At 49.1% G+C, this 22,854-nt stretch overlaps 1 protein-coding gene across 2 annotated transcripts in view; it reads right to left on the bottom strand.

Moving 5' to 3' along the window:
* SORL1 (sortilin related receptor 1) overlaps nucleotides 1-22,854 on the bottom strand; it is a 1,341,481-nt gene that overhangs the window by 106,104 nt on the left and 1,212,523 nt on the right. The window lies entirely within an intron of this gene.

Here is a 22,854-nt window from a genome sequence, read left to right as displayed (position 1 = left end):
TGCCAGTAATTGGGCCTCATCCAACCGTGTCACTTCTTGCCCCCTGGCTTGGGCTGCACCCATTTGCTCTACTGTGTCGATCCTTGCTTACAGTGAGACTCCTGGTCCTTGTGCGCTCATGTTATAGGCACCACACTGTCTCACAAACGTTTTATGTGGAAGGCTAGGTTTTATCTAATTATCCAAGTACGCCTACTTCCGGAATGCGGAACAGCCCTTACTGCTTTCCAGCCACAGTCCTTTCCTTCAGAGTTCAGATCCTTGAGTCAGTAGGTCGGTCCATGTACCCATCTGTATGGGATTCAGGGTCAGAACACCAGTCAATGACTTTGGCATCTTTGGTCGCGATGGCAGGCTCGCAATAGATTGTTTCCCTCTGGTCATATGCGATGTTAACGCTGACACTACATCTACATGCATATATAACGAAACCTTAATAACTTTTTTTTTTATAACCAAGTACCTTTTACATCCAGCCTAATATCTCGGTACACCCCATTTTGGTGCAGCCAGTTCAGCACCAGGCGGTATGGTGCGGCCTGTTAAGTGAGGGCTGTCCAGCACACAGATCTTTTGGCACCAGCATTTTTCTGCACAGCAGTACTATTTTTTCAATTAAAAAAAATAAAGAGCTGATGCCGTCTTGAACCCTGGCCTGCAGGGCTGTGTGACCGAAGATCTAACCACTCAGCTATGCAGATCATATCACTTTCAAACGCACCAGTTACTTATATTAACGAAGGGCATTCAGAATAAGTTAAGCTCATAACGCTTAATATATGTAACTGGTGCACATAAAATCGATAAGATCTCTATGGCCTTGCATTTAACTAACAGAAACTTCAGGGTGAGAGGTCACAGAGTTCCAACATTATAGTAAATATGACAGTCACTTCTTACTGCATCATTTTTCACAAAATGTATTTAATGACATCTAGATAAAGTTGGTGGGGATAGAGCACCCAGAGATGTTTAGAAAAAACAATACATATAGGTATGATCCAGTAAGACAGGCTGGATCCCAATGCAATAACAAAAACAGATAACTGCCACTATTGGTTGATCATTTCACTGTTCAAATGGTGATATCGTCGACACAATGGTGTTTCGGCCTCGAGGAGCTGTGTGATGCAGCTTTTTGGGCAGGCCTTCATCAGGACGTGTGATGGAATGAATGGTGCAGAATTTCTTTTGCGATTACAGCTTAGGTTCCGCAAGGCTTAGTGTCTGACTGGCAGTTGACTAGTGTCACACGTTCTGGGGGAAAAAACTACAACTGAGGCTACGGGCGTCGTGCGTCCTACTTATCACATCGGATGACGTCGGAGGAGGCTCTCGACGACGGCGCATCGACGTCATCGACGCAGACGCCGAAAAAAGTTTCCAAAGCAGCACAGCTGTGGTGATTACATGTCATAGATATGGAATATGTCGTCGGACCATCCCATAGAAAGAACGTTACCAGGTAAGAAAGTAACTTGTTCAACTTGAGCACTCCTCCTGGACTACATAATTCCATTGGAAGCAGTGGACGACTGTCTGGTTCCCCTAATCTAGCAATGGCATCTATGGAGGACGCACCAGATAAGCAAGACGATGATTTGGAGAGCCAACACCCCGGATTATCTGGGGTTGCTGAGATCCAATCTGAGGTTGCTGCTCTTCAATTTGTGCTTAAGATCTTGCTGCAAATGTCAGGTCGCATTTTGACCAATACTAACATCCTCACCATGGCGTTAGAAAAGGACCATCTCTGTGAAGAGGCGGAAACTAACCTATCTGACGCCTTGCACATTGTGGAAGAAAGCGATGACCAGGGCACTGTGGAAGAAGTTGTAGCAGAGCCCGCAGAATCCATCATCAACGCTGAAACCTATGAAGAAACCCAGGAGAAGGTTGGCGACCTTGAGATGGCACAAAGTCCCTTTATTTTCTACTCAAGGAAACACCGTAGACTGGCGAGGAAAGCTCTTAAAAACAAAAAATCTAAAACAAGTGCCTTACCACCCGCGGCTGTGCTGCAGACAGGGCTGGATACTCACTCGAAAAAGGCCAAAAAGAGATTAGCTGGATCTGCCGCACGGGTGCCTACGTCTAAAGGTTCCCTTTCTGGCTGGCTCATGCCGGAAGAAAAAGCCATCAGCCCGGCTTTAGATGAGGATCTTTTGAAAAACTCAGATCCGGATTGCGATCTTAGCCCACCAGTATGCACTGAGCAACCAGCAGTATTTGCCCACGAGGAAAACTTATCGATACCGGGGCTATCTGAACTGGGGAACAATACTAAAGACAACAACGAGAATCGCATTTGCTTTATTAAGAACCTATACCAGAGCGGTAGAAATTCATGGCTTGCGCGATCTGAGTTGTTAGTCAGACTTTATTGTATTCCCCACCTCACTGAAATCTGACGATTTTTTGTTCGTAGAGCCATTGATAGGCCCTAATATCAATGTTTCTGCCCTACACTGTACCTTTTTGTCGACAGCACGGCTGATCAGGAAATACAAAGAGGAACTGAGGACAGTTGACGTCGATATCGACGTGGACTTGAATGAACCTGATACGAACATTGCCCGGGAGGACATTACAGCTTCAGTCCCAGTGTCTATTTGTGCCAAGTCAGCCAAAGCGAAAAATCTTGAACTTGCTGAAGTACAGCAAGTCCTAAAATGGCTGATGGAATCCCTCCCGTGGATTCTACACAATCGCTGAACCTTTTCCCTTCTTACGTGGAACTGCAGAGGCTTTGCCCATTTATTGAGAATGGAGGGTTCCGTCGACCTTCTGTCTAAACACAGCTGTATTTGTCTTCAAGAGACCTGGGCAATGGACCCTCTGCTATGGGATGGTTTTGTTGTGCATCAATCTTTCGCAAAACAGGGTACAAGGGGTCGCCCCTTTAGTGGTCTACTTATTGGGGTGGTAAACACGTGGTTTGTCGAAGGGTGCATTGTGATGTCGAGGACTACCTTATGGCGGTAGAGGTTGAATATGAAGAAGAAAGTTGCTCTCTTAGGTTTCTCCTTGTTAACCTTTACAACCCACCGGGAGAAGTCCTGGGAGAACCTTTACAAGAAGCACTTCAGGACCTAATGTCATCTTGGACATTGAAACCTGCTAACGTGGCAGTGGTGGTCATGGGGGACTTCAACTGCCACATGACAGGCGAGGGCTATATATCGTCTAACCCGAATCTTAGCACAACATGCCTAATGGTCCACGATAAAAGAGAGGCTGAGGGGCTGGGCTGGTTACTAATGTTTGCTTACTGGGATATTGAGATGATTAATGGGTGCTTACTTGGCGATATGCCGGGGAAACATACCTGGACAAATGGGTTAGCATCCAGCACTCTGGATTACATTTTCATGTGCCTTGAAATGCAATTGAAAGTTGTAGACATGAAAGTGACCAATAACTGGAGTGACCATGCGATGTTCCAATATTTTCTTCGATTACCTATCCACACTACTCCTACATTGAATATTGGTACTATTAACAACAATAGTTCAGGCTCTAGAATCATATGGTCGGAAAAGAATATTCGATCAGCTACGGCAGCCCTCCAACACCTCCTCTGTTGGCTCTCTGGACTTTAACAACATGGCCATTAATGCCATTGAAGAATGGATTCTGGCATTTTCGGGAAAACATGCTGTGGCCAAAATGGGCTACATGATAAGAACAGAGGGTGTTAGTCGCCCCTACAATAAAGGAATCGGAGATGCCAAGAGAGGGCTGAGAGCTGAAATTCGTAGCATTAAGAACTTTAACTTACCAGCAGCTCTTTACTGCGAGAGTTAGAAGAGCTAAAAATTGCTATAGAACCAGCGCTAAGCATATAAAAAAGACAGAGAAATTGCGCCTATTTAAAGCCAGTGCAGACTATCTGCTCTAGGAACTCCCGGAGCATTCGGTCTCTATTGAACGAAACTAGGAAGAATGGCAAAGTTGAATTAATCAATCCCATCAGTGAGGAGGCCTTGATAATATAGGGGAGACCAAGTTGCTTAAAACATCTCTGAACAAGGCCCCTATCACCCCACCTTTCGAAGTATCCCCTGGAATGATCTTGAATAAAATAAAAGATCTTAAGTCCTCAAGAGCACCTGGCCCTAATGGGCTGGCAAATGTGGTAATTATGAATTACCCTGAATTTTGGGCGGAGTTATTCTCCATACTCTTCAAAAAAATTCTAGCGCAGGGGAGAATCACTCAATCTTGGCAAACAGCCATCCTTATTCCCATTTTAAAAAGGGCAACCCTGCCGATCCCAATAACTATAGGCTTCTCTCTATGTTGGATGTTAGAGGCAAACATTTTGCCTCATTATTGTTAAACGAAGTGCAGAAATGGGTAGATGAGGCCAACATACTTAGCAAATTCCAGTGTGGATTCCGGCGGGACTTCTCTACATCACATAACCTCATCGTGATGGACATATTGCGCACACAGGCACTCACTTAGGGGCAGCCTCCTCTGTATGCCCTTTACATTGACTTCAAGTCTGCTTTTGATTACATCCCTAGAGACAGATTGTGGCAGAAACTTGAGATGATGGGATGCCCGGGAGGTCTCTTGTACTACCTGAGACTTCTGCACCAAAACACTTTGGCTCGTCTCAGGTTAAATCAAGAAGGCAACATGACCCAAAAGGTGCCCCAGAACAGAGGGGTAAAGCAGGGATGTGTTACCGCACCCCTGATATACAACCTCTATGTATACGATATCCTTGCAGTGTTAGCTGAAACTGATAATTGTCCTCCGAAAATTGGTGAGGCGCCTTGCATTGTACTAGCATACGACGACGACCTGGTAGTATTTGATAATACCATCAGTGGGCTCCGACGCTCCGCTACCACTCTATGGGAATATGCTAATCTTAATGGTCTGACTGTCAACCTAGACAAGACCAAAGTGCTCAGATTCACTGGGAAAAGAACATCCCGAGTTAACCTGATGGTGGGTCAAATTAATATTCCGTATGCACCCTCCTATCGTTACCTCAGAATTGAAAAAAATCGAGCCTTATGGCGATTACCTTTACTGCAGACAAGGACGCAAAAACGGGCAGCGCAAGTCACTGGACTGATTGCTACATTTTCAAACAAGCAGGGCGGTTATACGCTTTGGGGGACACAGCACCTTTACATTCAAGTGTTTGTACCTACGATCACCTATGGACTTGAGGCTCTTCTCTATTTTGATTTGGCTTGGCTGCAAGTGTTGGAAGGTAAATTCTGGCATCGGATATTGGGATTATCCCCAGGAGTACCAATGGCTCTGATAAAATTAGAAATGGGTCTTCCATCATTAAAAGCAATTGTACTCAAAAAGAGAGCCGGATTCTATTTTAAGATGACCAGTGGTTGCTCTAATCCCCTGTTGTCTGTGATACATCAGGAAGTGGTTAAAAAACATACCACATCACCCCTATTCAAATGAATGTCAACATTTCTTGCTGATATAGGTTGGACACAGAGGGGCAGCTTATACTAAGGAGGTCCAAAATGCACTTGGGAAAAGGGTGGACCTCTGGGATTGGCTTGAGAACTTTGGGCATCTGAGCACCCTTAAAATCTATCAATTCATCAAATATAGATTGTACACCTATATGAAGCCCCAAGCATATTTGAACCACTGTCCTATGAAAAGACTCAAGACGTTTTATCAATCTGTTTAGATTGAAACAACTACCCACTCTGAGGACTTTGGGAGTTAGGGAAAATATCCCTGTCCATGAGCGAATTTGCCACCTATGTAAGTTACCAGAATGTTTAGAGACAGCCAAACATCTCCTTACGGAATGCCTGACATTAACTAACACAATAGCATTATACCTTGCCGAATTTGTTCACAACCCCTTAACCATCTGTGAAACGTCGTTCCGGCTATATTGCACAAATACCTGCAACATGCATTTGTTCATAGCCTCTATAATATATGGCTAAAAATTGAATCAAAGTTGGGCTGTCTGATTTAAATAAGTTGAGCACTGCAATGCGAAGAAAGCTTGTGCCATTTTGTGATCCGTTATTGGCATAAATTTTGTCTAATATATGATTTCGATGTGAGTAGTCTTGTAAATATGTACATTATCGATCAATATGCATACATTTTTCTAACACTTGGGGTAAAGATGACAATAATATTGGTTATTTCTAGTGTTATATTTGACATATTATCCTTTGTTTACTTAAATTATTTTATTTATTGTGCTGAAAATTACTTGTTTATTCCTTTTGCTTGTTATTGTTATTAATGAACAATTGTTATGTGTAAAGTTTGAATTCTTTTTCATTCTATATCACATTAAAGTTTATTATTATTGTTAACATTGCAATTTCAATAAAATAAAAAAAATAAAATTCAATTAAAGCCGTCCTGAACAGTGGCCTGCAGAGCTGCGTGGCTGAACAGTTAACCGCAAGATTGAACATAAGGGCACTTGGCAGAGCTCTGAAAAACCCAGGTGGGTATACTTAAATTAACAGAAACTTCAGGGTGAAAGGTCACAGAGTTCCAACATTATAGTAAATATGACAGTCACTTCTTACTGCATCATTTTTCACAAAATGTATTTAATGACATCTAGATAAAGTTGGTGGGGTAAGAGCACCCAGAGATGTTTAGAAAAAACAATACATATAGGTATGATCCAGTAAGACAGGCTGGATCCCAATGCAATAACAACAACAGATAAGTGCCACTATTGGTTGATCATTTCAATTGTGCAGTCACAAGAATAAACATAAACCCACATCAATGGACATATATACAAAAAAGCACACCAACAATGCTTTAGATATTCACTGTTCAGATAGAGACCCCGGGAAGGCAGGGCGGGAGCGATATGGAATACGTCGTCGGACCATCCCATCGAAAGAACGTTACCAGGTAAGCAAGTAACTTGTTCTTCGAGGGGATTGGCTCCTCCGATGTATTCCATATCTATGACAGACTCCCAAAGCAGTACCAGAGCAAGGAGGAGGGAAAGAATTTAGAATCAAAATTTAGAATAGCCAATCAAATAGCAGAGCAAAGGACCGCCTTGCCAAAGGCCAGATCCTGTGCTCGGATGGAATCGAGGGAATAGTGACGTACAAATGTATGTACTGAAGCCCAGGTTGCTGCATCACAGATGTTGCGAATAGGAACACCCCTCTGCAGGGCAGTAGACGCAGCCATACCCCTGGTAGAATGGGCCCGCAAGCCAGCCGGTGGGTCCTTACCCGCCAAGCGGTAGCACTCCGAGATGGCCAAAATAATCCAGCGAGACAAAGTCTCTTTCGTCACAGCTTGCCCCAAACGCTTTCCAGCGTAACCAATAAAGAGTTGATCGCCCACTCTGACCCGGGACATGCGTGAAACATAAAAGCTTAAAGCTCTCCTAGGATCAAGCCTATGGAGCCTCTCCTCTTCCTTACCAGGATGCGGAGGAGGATAGAATGCCGGAAGAACAACCTCCTGGGCCAAATGAAATTCCGTCACTACCTTCGGAAGAAAAGAAGGACGAACTCTAAGGACAACCCTGTCCTTGTGAAATACAGTGAAGGGTGGCTTAACTGAAAGTGCCTGTAACTCACTCACTCTGCGAGCAGAAGTAACCGCAACTAAAAACACAGTTTTCAGAGTTAACAGCCTCAAAGGGCAAGAATGTAAAGGCTCAAACGAAGCACCCATAAGAAACTTAAGAACAAGGTTTAAATCCCAACCGGGCACCAGGAAAGGTGACTGAGGGAACACATTAGTGAGCCCTTTCAGAAACTGTGAAATTAAAGGGATTTTAAAGTAAGAACACTCTTCAGACGAGCGCTTAAAGATGGACCGCGCCGCCAGGTAACCTTTAATGGTACCCACTTGCAAGCCCCTGTGGGCCAAAGAAAGTAAAAAGGACAGAACCATGGGGATGTCACATGCAAAAGGATCCACATTCTGAACTCTGCACCAGTCGCAGAACTTACGCCAACGGCAACGGTACAGAGACTTTGTTGCTGGCCTTCGGGCCGAAAGCAACACCTCCATCACGTCTTCAGGGAGGTCCGAATCCCTATACCTCAACCTTTCAGAAGCCAAGCGTGAAGGTTGAGGGATCTGACCTCTGGATGGAGAACCTGACCCCCCTCCCGTGAGAGCAGATCGTCTCGGTAGGGAAGACGACGCGGTGGGCAGATAGACAAGTCGAGATGGTCCGGGTACCACGTCCTCCGAGCCCACGCCGGAGCAATGAGGATCATCCGGGAACCGAACTTCCGTAACCTCCGCAGCACTTGCGGGATGACGGGGACTGGAGGAAACGCGTACAGCAGCGGGAATGACCACTCCACCACGAACGCGTCTCCTAAGGCTCCTTTTGGAGGAAATTCCCGCAAGCAAAACCTTTTGCACTTCCGGTTGACACTGGAGGCGAAGAGATCCACTTGAGGGGTCCCCCAAAGGGCGAAGATCTCCAGGAGAATCTCCTGAGCCAACTCCCACTCGTGAGAGATCGTGCTCTGCCTGCTCAGAGCGTCCGCCGTCACGTTTTCGTCTCCGGCCAGATGAACTGCCGAGATCGAAACTTCCTGCTGGATGGCACAGAACTCGAGCTGCATCGCCTCCCTGCACAGAGGAAGTGACCCTGCCCCCCCCTTTTTGTTGAGGTAGTGCATGGCCACTGTGTTGTCCGTCAGGATCAGGACACTCTTTCCTCGCACAGTCGGCAGAAAAGCCTTCAGGGCTAGCCTGACGGCCCTCAGCTCCAACAGATTGATATGGAGTCTGGACTCCGACGGAGACCAACGACCGCTGACTGTCAGCCCGTTGGCATGAGCTCCCCAACCCGTGAGGGATGCATCCGTCACGATAGTCACCTCCGGCCAGGGAAGCCAAAATGGAGCCCCCTTCATCAAGTTGCCTTCGACGGCCCACCACAGAAGGTCTCGGGCGACCGAGGGCGGCAGCTGAACTGGGTCCGACATCCTGCTGGAGGACTGCGACCATTGCGTCTTGAGCGCCCACTGCAAAGATCCCATCCGCAGGCGAGCCTCTGGCACCAGAAGAATGCAGGATGCCATGAGGCCGAGCAACCTCAAGAACTCGAACGCTGGGAGCGTCTGGGCATGCTGAAACTTGTGCACCATCTGCTGAATGTGAAGAGCCCTCACCTGGGGAGGAAAACACTGCCCCAGGGAAGTGTCGAGCACTGCTCCGATGTACTGGAGCCACTGTGTTGGCGTCAAATGGGACTTCGTTAAATTGAGGGAGAAGCCCAGCCTGTGAAGGGAGTGGCAGGTGACGGACAGATGATCCAGGACTTGCTCGGGAGAGCTCCCCCTGATCAACCAATCGTCCAGGTAGGGGTAGACGTGAATCCCCCCTTGCCTGAGATGCGCTGCCACCACCACCATGAGCTTGGTGAAAACCCTCGGGGCGGAGGTCCATCCAAACGAAAGTGCGAGTCGCCAACCGCAAACCTCAGGTACTTCTTGTGCTTGGGATGGATCGGCACATGGAAGTAAGCATCCTTGAGGTCGAGTGACACCAACCAGTCCTGAAGCTGAAGGGCCTGGAGGACTTGAGAGAGAGTAACCATCTTGAACTTGTCCTTCCTGAGGAGTTTGTTCAAACCGTGCAAGTCCATGATGGGTCTCAATCCCCCATCTTTCTTCGAAATCAAAAAATAAGGGGAATACCATCCCTTGTTCCTCTCCGCTACAGGCACCAGTTCTATGGCGCCTTTCTCCAGCAGGGCTTGAATTTCCTGTGCAAGGAGCAGATCCGGACTCTGCAAAGAGAGGTTCCCCGGTGGATTGTCGCGAGGCCTGTGCCGAAAGGGAAGACAGTAGCCGTGGGTTATGATCTCCAGAACCCACACATCTGAAGTAATGGCTTGCCACTCCACAAGATGCTGCGCCAGCCTTCCCCCAACCGGCGAACCATGGGACATGGCCTCATGACTGAATGGGAGCAGCTGCGGCGTTACCTGAGGGCAAAGAGACAACTGCCCGAGCGGCCTTGGCACCACGGGTACCCTGTCGTCCACCTCTGGTACCACTGCGTTGGCCTCTTTGACTGCCAGCTCCTCTCGCTTTACTGAAGGAGTAATAGCGAAAGGAACCACCCCTCCACTGCTGTCCCCTAGGACGAAAAGACAGAGGTTGGCGAACTGCAGCGCCCAACGACTTTGCTGCAGCTTTTGAGGTCTGCAACCTCTCAAGGCTCTCGTCAGCCTTGCTGCCAAAAAGGTGTTCACCGTCAAAGGGCATGTTGAGGAGCCGGGACTGCACATCAGGAGCAAACCCTGACTTCCGCAACCAGGCAAACCTGCGTATTACGGTGCTCGCCGCCATGGACCTACTGACGCATTCAGCTAAGTCCAAACCCGACTGAACGGACTCACACGTGGCATCCTTACCATCCTGGACCATAGCAAGGAAACCATCCCGTTCGTCCCCTTCGGGAATATGTTCAGCCGCTAAATCAACACAGTTCCACGGAGTGTGTGTGAAACGAGACAAGGCACAAATGGAGTTGGCCGCCTGAAGCGCCATACCACCAGAAGAAAACACTTTCTTCGCCCAGCCATCAAAACGTTTGTCCTCCCTATCAGGAGGGATGGTAGGGTACGATGCCTGCTTTGCCGGGGCCGTGGCCGCCTGCACCACCAAACTCTCCGGAGTGGGGTGCCTGGTCAAGTAGCAGGGGTCGCTACTGGCTGGACGGTATTTTCGCGACAAGGATCTGCCCACCGGCGGGAGACTCTCCGGAGCAGTCCAAGCCGCCGCCACCCTTCTCTGTAAAGCCATATGGAACGGCAGTACCGGATCAGTTGGGGGACCAACATCAAGGATGTCCGTCAGATCATCCTGCACAAACTCCCCTGGGGGAGCAGACCATCCCAAGTACTCAGAAACCCTAGCCATAAGGTACGAGGAATCGGCATGAGAGCCAGGCTCAGGCCTACAAAACTCCACCTCCGGAGAGGTGTCCAGTCCACTGGCATCATGCAGTGACTGTCTCAAATCGTCAAACTGACTATGGCCCGAGACAATTTCATCTGGAACCTGACTAGGAACCAGGCCATCAGAATCCTCATCCGCCTCTGAAATATAGTCTAGGTGGCGAAAAGAAGACACCCGAGAGTGCTTGCTCTTAACCAGAGCCTTCCTAGGGGGTTCTCCCGTGCCATGGGGCACCTCCGACACGAAAGGCGTCGATGGGGTCGAGCGAATCGGCGCCGGCGTCGAGAGAACCGGCATCGGCGCCGAGAGGATCGGCGTCGACGTCAGATGCAGGGCCTCCATCATCAGCGGCGTTGACACAGCCCTCGAAGCCGGAGCCCCGAGCGTGTCCCTCGACTACCTGAGCGTCGACAGCTTCTCGAAGACCTCACAGGTGCATGCGGTCTAGAACACGTCGAGGACCGGCACCTGGAACGGGTACGTCGAGAACGAGTCTCCTTGTCCGAACGGGACCTCTCCCGTGACTCGTGCCGGGTGTCCAGTCAATTCGTCGAAAAAAAACTGGTCGACTGCAATTTGGTCGACGCAATTTGGTCGAAAACCAAATGGTCGAATTTTTTTATTTATATATTTATTTCGGGTTTTCGTTTAGTTAAAAAAGGGGTTTTTAGAGAAAAAAAGGGGGTTAGGGGGACCTCCCCAAAAAAATAAAAAAAAGGGTTAAAATAAAAAAAAAAATTCGACCATTTGGTTTTCGACCAAATTGGTTCGACCATTTGTCTGGTCGACCAATTTTTTTCGTCCAAATGTCTGGCAACCCTCGTGCCGACCACTCTTGCGAGCGGTGTCTCTCGACCTCTCACGACCGACCCCACTCGGGGGCGCGGACGGCTTAGTACCCTGCGACTCAAGAATCGCCAGCATTTTCTTCCCGAAGGAAGCCCATTCCTCCGGCGTCGCACGGCTGGTGGGGTAAGCGACGTGCCGGGCAGAGTCCTCCGAAGAGGACCTGGAAGACGACCGGTGTCGGCACTTCCGAGAATGCCTCGAAGAGGCTGAGGAGTGGCGACACCGACTCCTAGAAGGAGACCCACGAGACTTCTGACGATGACGCGGAGAGTAACCCCTTGAATCATCCGTCGAAAGCCCCGCAGACTTCGACTTCCTGGGCTTGGACACCCGACCTACCGACAACTTCTTCTTACGTTCGCGTAAGGCTTTGGACGTGAGCGACTGGCAGTCGATACAGTCATCCGTGTCGTGGGCCTCCCCGAGGCACCAGAGGCAGGCGTCGTGCGAGCCCGTCACCGACATCTTGGACCCACACTCCCCGCACTTCTTGAAACCCGGACGCGGGGTCGAAGACGAAGTAGAAGACATCTTTACACGAAGGATTTTCACATAACGAACAGGTTCGAAGAACCGAGAAGAACAGAACTCCAAAGAGTCAAGGCGTTAACCGAGATTCACGAAGCAACACGTTCGCGGAAAAAACGGAACCGAGGCTACGGGCGTCTTGCGTCCTACTTATCACATCGGATGACGTCGGAGGCGGCCCTGGACGACGGCGCATCGACGTCATCGACGCAGGACGCAGACGCCGAAAAAAGTTTCCGAAGCAGCACAGCTGTGGTGATTACATGTCATAGATATGGAATACGTCGGAGGACCCAATCCCCTCGAAGCTAATGTTATGGAGTAGTGAGCCACTGGCAATCATAAGTGGAGTTTGTGATGACATCCCTCTCTGAATATGTAAACACAAATCTAAGGGAGAATTGTTATCAATGTCTTCAAAGTTGGTATTATTCAATGTATTGTTGCCACTAGGGACAGGGACTACGGTTTCCTCAATGGTGGTTGAGTTTATTTCAGTGATAGCACCTTGATCCACCGGCTTGGTGTATTTCGTATTCTTCCATAACATTCGTATCAGACTCCATATTCTCCTTATAGGGAAGGGTCTTCGTTTTCCGCAGACTGTAATTCGATTTGGAGGACCTTTTCCCCTGCTGCATATCGGTGAAAGGTAAATGGTAAGATTCACCCGACTTATCTGCCCAGAGTGCAACAGACTCTTCAATACTAAATTGAATAGTAAGTAAGAGGATTGTCAAAACAGAGTTGAAGTTCCCTTCGCCCCCAAGGCAAGGGAGAGTGGATGAGTCACAATCCTCAGGCGCTGTCAGGTGATTCCTCTCACCTGGAGCCTGAAAGTTGCTGAGAGAACAGATGCCAATATGCTCAGGATCAAAGGCCTAGACCCGCAGTCTCCTGGGCATATAGTCTTGAGGCCAAACTGACTGTAATGTCCGCCTTGCTCCAATACAGCAATAAGGCCCCATAATACAAGCACTGGGTCCCACTCTCCTCCCACACCAGCTAGAAGCTAATGGAGGCAATATACAGCGGAGGGACAGTAGTAAGTCGGGGCTCTTGGCAAGTATATGTATAAATTGTCAGACTAGGACTGTAATTGTTCCGAGCTGATAAATTAATGTATAAAGACTGTCATGCCACAGAACACTAGGAGTTACAATAGGGAGAAAAGGCAGAGAGAATGAAGAGCAACCCAAAGAAGGTCACTCGTCACTCACCTCCCAAACTCCCAAACAGCGGTAAGCAGTCCTAGTACAGAAGTGGGGCCACGCTTCAGTGTTTTCAGCTAATGCAGTCCATGCAAGGAGCCGCTTGACTCCAATCCGCAATCACAGACTTCGTCACCGCCCAAGCCTGGCCCCTCACCACTGCAGCCGGCCCTTCCGTGGGCCCTTCTGTGTGCATGAGTGTCCAAAGACACAGATGGACGTAGACGCGGAGGAACATGCCGGCTTGAATAAACCGCCGGCTGACAGCGGCTGCAACGGCTGCTGGGCCGCGTTCAATCCGCCGTATGGTTAGTCTGAGGAATGAACCCTGCAGCATGGGAACGCAAGTGTCAAGCGTCAAGCCGCACCTCAACGCAACATATGCAAAGCTGTGTTGCAAGAAGCCGCCACCGACATCCGAGATGTACAGTACACTTAATTAAAATTGTGCTGAACAGGGTGTGCCAAACCGGCTCCTGTGGCGAAACGTCTGCACCAAATCGGCCTGCGCCGAAATGTCCTGCTCCGTAATTTCAACATGCAGTCCGTTTCTATAGTGTGTGACTGCCATCTAGTGGACCTTTAAATAAATAAAATCCTGGTTTTGTGGTTTTTAAATGTCTTCTCACTAATCCATATTACTTTCTACCTACTTTGGCCTTGCAAAGACAATTTGCGGGGGTACACCTCCCAAACCCTCGTGACCACTTACACCTGAAAACCCTCATTTTTGTCCGCCCTTTTATTCTTTATTTTTTTACTGAAGTTTAATTGGACTTTCCTTTCCTGTTTAAACTCAAACCTGAAGTACTATATTATTGCCTACATTTAGTTATAGTTATGTTGTTTTTTACTGTCTATTTTTGTAATACCTTATTTTTACCCCATCATTTATTGTGCCAATTTTTTCCTCCAATGTAATCACTGGTTACCATTTCCCTCAGATTTCCATGGGCTTCTATGTGTAAGTTATATTGATATCTCAGTTTGCCACATGTGTACCTTCAGGACGGCTGTCCCAGGGCTCCAAGACTATACCTCCACACTTCCTCATTAAGAGCCTTGACAAAAGGTTCAGAGGAGGCTCAGAGTTTACAAAGAATGCTCCAGGGTCTTCACACATGGATTATTTCAGAATTTCAGAATAGTGGGCCATAGGTTGGGGTCAGCGGTTGGGTTAGTAGCTTTGCGGGAGGAGGGAAGCTTAGCCTGCCGTTATAGGCCTACAGCGTCTAAATTGTTGCATTACCTTAAATTGTACAGAGAGTTAAGCTCCTCAAGATTTAACTTTTGAGCTTGGAATATGACATTAGCTGATAACTTTAGGACTGCATGGTAAATTATGAGCCTGATGTTTTAAACATTTTCTGTAAACAGTTTGAAATTTGTTGAAAAGCAACGTTATGTTTCAGTTGATGACCTTTATGGCAAACGCCAAGATAATGTTTTCATGATGAGGATTCTTTACGTTATTATCTTGGTGACGTCAGATGCCCCATTTAAATCAACATTTTGACTTGCAGTCACAGGACCATGCACAAAGTCTTCCTCTGGTTGTACCCGGACCTCTCCTGAAGGTTCTAGTTTAGAAATTGGCCATTTTTCCCTTTCTCTCAAATCTCCTCATCACCTTGCTCCTGGGGCCCAGACCCTGTGTCTCCATGCCCTCTTGGGGTCTCAGAGCTAGGGGAAGTGTTTAGGCTTTTAGTATGTATCGGTTGTTGTTGGTGCAGATTGATGCCCTAAAAGGGATAACTTAAATCTATCCATCTTATGTACTTTATAGACCAGTAGAGATATGCTGAAGTTGAAGGTTCCTAATTAATTTCCTAGAAGGGCTCTGAGGCATGAGTGAGAGGCCGACAACTGTAGTTGACTGGGCTGGGAAGGCATGGTGGTTAGTAATGGTGGAGAGAGGGAGGTTTGTGAAATTGGCTAATTTATACACCCCAATACATCAATATCAAGAAGAAAGAGTAACAGAAGTAAGCATATATATCCTTCTCAGAGGCTGACATTCTGCTACCAATCTCCCTCCCCACAATAGGAGAGAGGGGTCAGTTTTACTTGGTCAAGATCTGCAATCCCATTTGTAACCCTTTTTATGGGATTAAGCTTGGAATCCTCGGCAAGGTGAGGGTGTGTGTGTGTGTGTCCTGACTAGATGTGGGAAATGTGACGGTCTTCTCCAAATTCACATTTCAGTAAGGGGATATCTGTTGCTGGGCCAATGTGGTATTTCAGGCTGTCCATCATTGGACAGCCCTTGCATGGGAGTAGTGCAGATCCTTGCCATTGGTGGGATCGGGCATCAACCAGCCAGAATTTGGAATGTGAGGTGTCCTGCAGCCGTTTTTCAGATCGATAACTGGAGCAAAGACCCTGAAGACTACGGAGTACATCCTGCATTGCCAATGTGACGTTCCGGTCAAGTGCTGTCTCTCTTTCTGTGATCCTTAAAGATGCTAGTCATTGCTTTGAACCTTAGACTGTGGGACCAACCAACCCAAACCCTGCATGAATGCCCCAACATCAGTAGCCATTGTAAATGCGCCACGACCATCATATGGGCTGTCAAGCATCTGCTAAGGCCTCTTCCTTGAATCAGTCACCGTCCTTATCTGGAGCTTGGGACTCTGCATATCTGCGACTGACTACCTCCACTGCTGCTGCTCTCCAGTATAGAGAGGGTCCTTCCTGGAGCCGAGCCGTCCTCGTCACTATGTGTCTTCCCCTGCTGCCCCCTGATTGGGATGAACTTCATTGCTGCTTGTTTCTGCCAAGTTCTGGAGGTCTCCTTTTATTGTGGGACCTGCTGTGGCTGCTGTCCTGCAGAGCCTGATCCATCCGCCAACAGATCCTCAGAACTTTTGTGCTGGAGGGTGAAAATGCTGTCTAGCCCAAACTAATCCCGATGCCGACTTCAGTCACCACACCTGCAGCCCCGGGACTTCCTGCAAGTGGACCAAAGGCAGAAGTAAATAGCCCGAGTGATTCATAATACCATAGGGGTGGTCACTAAGAAAATCTGAGTTGTGGGCGCAAGGCTGCATATCCGTTTATTCACTCCCCTCCTGCCACATGGTATAAATTCCACTCCCAAACTCTCCCTTGCTTGGTTCCGATTTCTCAGGTTTTGGCCAAGGACTCCCCCACCCCCCTTAGTGGGGTGCGAGTACTACTAAAACCTTTTTACATACCTTTAAACTCCCAAAGTTCTTTTATTCTAAAACTTTACTCACTCACTGACTTTGCCAAAGCATGTTCCGGCAGGACTTACATATCCATATCTCTACAAGGGTACTCATCTGGAACTTTATATTTGTTGAGGCACTAAGCCTGCTTACCTAGGAAACGAAGGACTGCTGAAGCTACAGGGGCCTTATATTGTTAAGCACAGTACAAGGTTTCGGTTTTATTTGCATTTTGTCATCCCTTTTCTGCTCACTTTTTTCCTTCTTTCATTAATTTGAGCTACTTTTACTTTCCCCTAGTGTAAAGTGTAACCAATCCTATTTTGAGATTACCAACCGTGCACCGTGACAAATCTGAGGATGTTGCGCCTTCTCCCGGGGGGGTCTCCCGGGGATGTCACATCCCATGTTGTAGGAAGGATCTCAGGTTTGAACAGTTGAACCCAGAAGTGTGCCTAAAAGCGTGTCACCACCGACCTTAGAACTACAATCAGAAAACCCTCCTAAACCAATCATAAAACTCGCACCAATCATGAGTGCACCCACTCCACCAGGATCAGTCAGAAACACCATCTCCGATCTGTCTTCCGTCCCTTCCCACCTCTCCCAAACCCCCCCTCCCTCTCTCGCACCCCCTGCTTTTCCCCTCTCCAAACACCAAGCAAGGGGGGCACGATGGCGAGCCACCCACCCCAAGACCACTCATCCCCTGAACCCCACCCCCGACCCACCTGCATTACCCATACCCGCTCCCCTCTCTATCATACCTGACACACCCCACCCTGCAATCACCCGACTCCCGCCCTCCCCTTATACCCCTGCCATCATCCCCTCTCGACCTCACCCCTTCCCCTCCCTAAAAACTGCACGACTAGCCCTAGCAAGAACCGAAGCTGCCTCCCAATCACCCTCCGACCCCCCCACCCTCTCCCACACACCAGTCGCAGCAAGGAAACTAAAGAGGAAACGTTCTTGGTCCCCCTCAATCTCACAGCACTCCTCACCCCCCCTATCTCGACCAATCACATCTATCCTACAATCCCCCCTCTCCCCCGTGGCTTCCCCCCGCCTGAAACCCCTCTCCCTCGATTTCTCATCAGCTGCAACTGAAACTCCTAACCGGCAACATCCCTCCCTCAAATCCCCCTTCCAGAACCCGTCCATCCTATCACACGCAGCCTCCCAACACCTCCCGAAGCCTGCCAATCTCTCTGCTCGCCCACTATTCCCATCTATCACCACCCAACCTACCCCCCCCCCAAACTCTCCACCAGTGCACCCTCCCCCTCCACCACAAAGATCATCCCCGACTGCCGTTATGAACTGCATCCTATTTAACGCCCGATCAATAGCAAAAAACAGACATGCCATCTTTGACCTCCTCACCTCTGACAAACCAGACCTAGTTTTCATCACCGAAACCTGGTTCTCTGACGACTTCGGCCCAATCGCCAATGAAGCCTTTCCCCCCAACTACTCCCTCATCCCACTGAACCGTCCGTCCAGGGGAGGAGGGGTAGCACTTGTCTACAAATCTCTCTTCCGCGCCTCAATCATCGATAACCAACCCTCCATTCCATCCTGCGAATCTCTCCTTGTTAAACTATCCCTCTCCCCATCGCTCTCACATAGCTTCCTAATAATCTACAGGCCCCCAGGCTACGATAGACACTTCGCAAATAACCTTTGCGACTCTATTGCCACCCTCCAACTAAACCATCCCAACCTCACCCTTCTTGGAGACTTCAACATATGGCTTGACATCCCCACCAACCCTATGACATACTCCCTGATTGACGGATTAGATGCAATTAACCTCCAACCCCACATAAACGGACCAACCCACTATAAAGGACACACTCTCGATGCCATCTTTAGCTCCAACAACCTGATTCAGCTAATGCCGCCCACCCCTATCATCTGGTCTGATCACTTCATTCTCCCCTTCACCATCCACTCACCCGAACCCCTCCCCCTACTCATATCCGAACCTCCGAATATAGGCAAATGCTGGAAGAAACTAATAATCACCCCAGACTTAGCCGAGGCTCTCCTCCAGTCTCCACCACCATCCTGCCCTCTCAACAACCATCTCACCCCTGAGGCCCTTGATTCTTGGCTTAGCGCATCTCTGATACGCCTCACCCCGTCCTGCAAACCATCAACCCGCCGTGGCCCTTTCCCCAGATGGTTCACTCCTGAGCTGAAGACCACTAAACGACTATACAAACAACTAGAACGCAAATGGCATAAAGAGAAAACCCATGAGAGCAGGACCACCTTGGCCCGACACCTGTATCGGTACAAAGCCGAAATCCGGAAAACAAAAAAGGCCCACTACAACTCCCGAATCCTAAACTCCAAAAACCCAAGTAAAGAACGCCACAAAATTATCTCCGAATTCACCAATCCAGCTTGTAACACAACCATCCCGACTGCATCACAATCACTCTGCGACTCACTCTCCCTCCACTTCTACTCCACGGCTATAGAAAGGACAAATACTCTAACCTCCAAACTAGCACTCTTACAGCCACCAGACAATCCTCAGCCCGTACCACCCAATCCATCAGCTGCAACCCCCACGCAACCAACGTTCGATTCCTTCAGTCCATTAACAACAGAACAGTTTCTCAAACTCCTATCTGCCCGCAAACCATCCGGATCACCACTGGATCCGTGCCCAGCCACTACCCTTAAAGAAATCTTTGCCTCCACCTGCGCAGGAGAACACGCAAGATCTATCATAAATGCTTCCCTCACTTCCGGTACCTTTCCAGACGCATTCAAACTGGCGCACGTCAAACCCCTGATAAAAAAACCCTCGCTCGATCCGCTCGAGCCCAAAAACTACCGCCCCATATCAAACACCAGGTTCCTCGCCAAACTCATTGATCGAACCGCCCACTCTCAACTTAACGCCTTTGTTGAAGCCAACAAACTCCTAGACCCCGCCCAATCAGGCTTCAGAACTTGTCACGGAACTGAAACCACCCTAACCTCTATCTGGGACGACCTTAAAATGACTGCTGACGCCGCGGGATGCGCCGCTCTAATCCTCCTCGACCTATCAGCCGCCTTTGACACGATCAATCACTCAATACTCCTTGATCGCCTCCACTCCCTAGGAATACGTGGAACCGCCCTCAAATGGATAGCCTCTTTCCTCAAGGACAGGCACCAAGTAACGACACTCTCCAACTATACCTCCCAAGCACGACCAGTCAACACAGGAGTCCCACAAGGAGCGTGTCTATCTGCCCTCCTCTTCAATCTCTACCTGACCACCCTCCCACCGATAATTCGTGCACACAACATCCTATGTTACAATTACGCCGATGACACACAACTAATTCTAAAACTCTTGAACACGAATCCTAACTCACGACCAGACCTGGCAACCTGCCTCCTTAACATTGAACGATGGATGACCCTAAACCACCTCCTGCTAAACCCCTCCAAAACAGAAATCATGATATGCGGCAACCCAGATCTTCTCCCTCACCCCCTACCCTGGCCAACCGCCATGGGCAACTCACCGATACCCTCCAACACTGTGAAAAATCTTGGATGCACCCTAGACTCTGACCTAACACTCTCGCGCCAAGTCAACAATGTCTCAAAGTCCTGCCACTACCACCTCAAAAACCTCAGGCGCATCTTTCCATATCTATCATTTCCTAACAGAGTCTCTGCGGTACAATCAATCGTCATCTCACGGCTCGATTACGGCAACCCCCTATACCTCGGAATCCATGCCTACCAAATGAACAAACTTCAAAGAACACAAAACGCGGCGGCCAAAGTGTTACTTTCGCTTGGTCCAAGAGACCACGTATCCCCAGCCCTCAAGACACTGCACTGGCTTCCAGTAGCCCGTAGGGTAGCTTTCAAAACCTTATGCCTCACCCATCGAGCAGTACATAAAACTGGACCGCAATACCTTCAAGAAAAGCTAATAGCTTATCACCCCACTCGCACCCTCAGATCAAGCACAGCCGGCCTCCTAGTAATTCCTAAGACTAACTCAGTCAGGTTAGGCGGAGCATCATTCTCAGCCCTAGCCCCAACCCTGTGGAACTCTCTCCCACCCCACATCAGGCTAACCGAGGAGCTAACAGCTTTCCGCAAACTACTGAAAACCTGGCTCTTTCCCTAAACCCAACAGGCTCCGTTCTAGCATCATCAAAATAACACCGACCCAGCGAAGCACCTAAAGCAATAACAAAAACCGATTGTATCAAATATTCACAAAATGAAATCAAAACGAGTAATGTAGATCTAAACAGTGAAGTCAACAACACGAATTGATCACTGGAAAAGAAAAAATAAAAAAATAAAAAAAAAAAAAAAAAATAAAATATATAGAGCGTGGACGAGCTTGGAAAGCCGATGAGTGTGTTGAACGGATGAGTGAAAAGGGCGAATGAATAAAGATGAGACTAGACAAGTATAAATGAATTGGAGGATGGAAGCGGTTGACAAGTACGTCTAGAAGACGTTTGGGTCTGGAGACCCGATGAATAATACGAGCAAAATCAATAGAGGTAACGGATGAGTGTGTAAACCAATTGACTGTAGAAAGCGGTCCGAGTATGGAGAGCGGCCATGGGTAAAAAGTGGAGGAAGGTGGAGAATGGAAGAGCATGCAGAGCGAAGGAGCTTGTTGAGCGAAGAGAGAACAAAGAGCAGAAGAACGTGGAAAGCAGATGCGCGTAATGAGTAAAGAAAAGTAGCAGCGACTGATTGGGGGAGCGACAGGGTATGGAGAACGGAAGAATGTGGAAAGCCGAGGAATGTGGAGGGTGAGAGGCCTGAAGTGGGAGACCGACTGAGTTCCGACGAATGGAATGCGAGTAGAAGATGAACGCTGCTGACAGTTGATTGTGGAGGGCGAATGACTGTGGAGGGCAGATGACTGTGGAGGGTGGATGACGGTGACTGTGGAGGGCGGATGACGGTGACTGTGGTGGGCGGATGACGGTGACTGTGGAGGGCGGATGACTGTGGAGGGCGGATGACGGTGAGAGCGGATGACTGTGGAGAGCGGATGAACGCTGAGTACGGATGACTGTGGAGGGTAGATCAACGCGGAGGGCGGTTTACTGCAGAAGGCAGATGACCGCGTAGGGCGGATGACCGTGGGGGGCAAACGACTGTGGAGGACGGATGACTGTGGAGGACGGATGACTGTGGAGGACGGATGACTGTGGAGGACGGATGACTGTGGAGGACGGATGACTGTGGAGGACGGATGACTGTGGAGGGCGGATAACTGAGCAGGGCGGTCAACTGTAGAGGGTGTATACTTGTGGAGGTTGTATGCCTGTGGAAGAGGACTGTGGAGGGCAGATGACTGTCGAGGACGGACGACTGGGCAGGGCGGATGATTGTTGGAAGGTGGATGCCTGTGGAAGATGACTGTGGAGGGCGGATGTCTGTGGAGGGCGGATGTCAGTGGAGAGCAGATGTCTGTGGAGAGCGGATGACGGTGGAGGGCGGATGACGGTGGAGGGCGGATGACGGTGGAGGGCGGATGACGGTGGAGGGCGGATGACGGTGGAGGGCGGATGACGGTGGAGGGCGGATGACGGTGGAGGGCGGATGACGGTGGAGGGCGGATGACGGTGGAGGGCGGATGACGGTGGAGGGCGGATGACGGTGGAGGGCGGATGACGGTGGAGGGCGGATGACGGTGGAGGGCGGATGACGGTGGAGGGCGGATGACGGTGGAGGGCGGATAACTGTGGAGGGCGGATAACTGTGGAGGGCGGATAACTGTGGAGGGCGGATAACTGTGGAGGGCGGATAACTGTGGAGGGCGAATGCCCTTGGAAGATGGGTGTGGATGGCGGAAGACTGTGGAGTGCGGATGCCTGTGGAAAATGACTGCGGAGGGCGGATGACTGCGGAGGGCGGATGACTGCAGGAGGTCGGATGAATGCAGGAAGTCGGATGACTGCAGGAGGTCGGATGACTGCGGAGGGCGGATGACTGCGGAGGGCGGATGACTGCGGAGGGCGGATGACTGCGGAGGGCGGATGACTGCGGAAGGACGGTGAGCGTACAGAACGAACGAATACGAAGAGCCAATTAATGTGCTGAACAGATGAATGTGGAGAACAC

This window comes from Ambystoma mexicanum, chromosome 9 (genome assembly GCF_040938575.1).
Source record: "Ambystoma mexicanum isolate Mex_15411 chromosome 9, UKY_AmexF1_1, whole genome shotgun sequence".
Taxonomy (NCBI): Eukaryota; Metazoa; Chordata; class Amphibia; order Caudata; family Ambystomatidae; genus Ambystoma; species Ambystoma mexicanum.
Note: the sequence above shows the minus strand (reverse complement) of the source record. Positions and strands in the feature narration are given on the sequence as shown.